This window comes from Phycodurus eques, chromosome 3, assembly GCF_024500275.1.
Source record: "Phycodurus eques isolate BA_2022a chromosome 3, UOR_Pequ_1.1, whole genome shotgun sequence".
In the NCBI taxonomy this organism is placed as follows: Eukaryota; Metazoa; Chordata; class Actinopteri; order Syngnathiformes; family Syngnathidae; genus Phycodurus; species Phycodurus eques.
In genome coordinates, this window is record NC_084527.1 from 118,410 (window position 1) to 119,442 (window position 1,033).

Sequence of the window (1,033 nt, forward strand, 5' to 3'; positions counted from 1 at the left end):
CTTTGAGAATCACAGGATTACTACTTAAAAATGTCATAACGTTCACGTACGTGTTGGATATTTTTTTTAAATAGATTATTTACGTTTAGGCGGCACAGTGAATACTGGTTAGCACATCTGCCTCGCAGTTCTGAGGACCGGGGTTCAAATCCCGGCCCCGCCTGTGTGGAGTGTGCATGTTGTCCCCGTGCCTGCCTGGCTTTTCTCCGGGCACTCCGCTTTCTTTCCACATCCCCAAAACATGCGTGGTAGGTTGATTGAAGACTCTAAAATTGCCCGTAGGTGTGAATGTGAGTGGGAATGGTTGTCCGTGTCGATGTGCTCTGCGACTGACTGGCGACCAGTTCAGGGTGTAGTTCGCCTTTGGCCCGAAGTCGGCTGGGATAGGCTCCAGCGCCCCCCGACCCTAACCAGGATAAGCTGTGTTGAAATGGATGGATGGACGGATGAATTATTAGACATCGTTGCCTATTCTTTCTTTGTTGGATGTATTCAAAATAAGGGACGACTCACGTATTGAAATATGGATATAATAACAAAACATATGCTTAGTTCAATTTAGTAAAAAAAAAAAAAAAAAAAATACTGCATAAGAATGGATGTTGTTTCTTTGAACATAGGTAAGTTGTTTTTGTTTTTTTGCAAATGAATGCCGTTAAGTGGTACAGAAAATGGATGGATGGACATTTGTATTTTGGTGCATGCAAGCGGACTTTGAGCGGAAGTCCGTGAGAGGGACGGGCTGACAGACGCTCGGAAGATGATGACGAAGAAGATGACGCTCAGCTTCCAAACGGAGAAGACACCCGAACGCTTCACGCTCGCTCCTCCTCACGTCTGCTCCCACAAGTCTTTCAATATTGTATATCCGACACTGCTGTGATGTCAACAATAAGTTAGAATCAAGGAAATTGTTGCGCTTTATTGCTGAAGAAAATAGGATGAAACATTATATCTGGGGATGAGGAAAGTTGAAAGTTGTAAATAGGAAGACAAGCCACTGGGTCAAAGGTAAAAAAGTTTTATTGCCGCT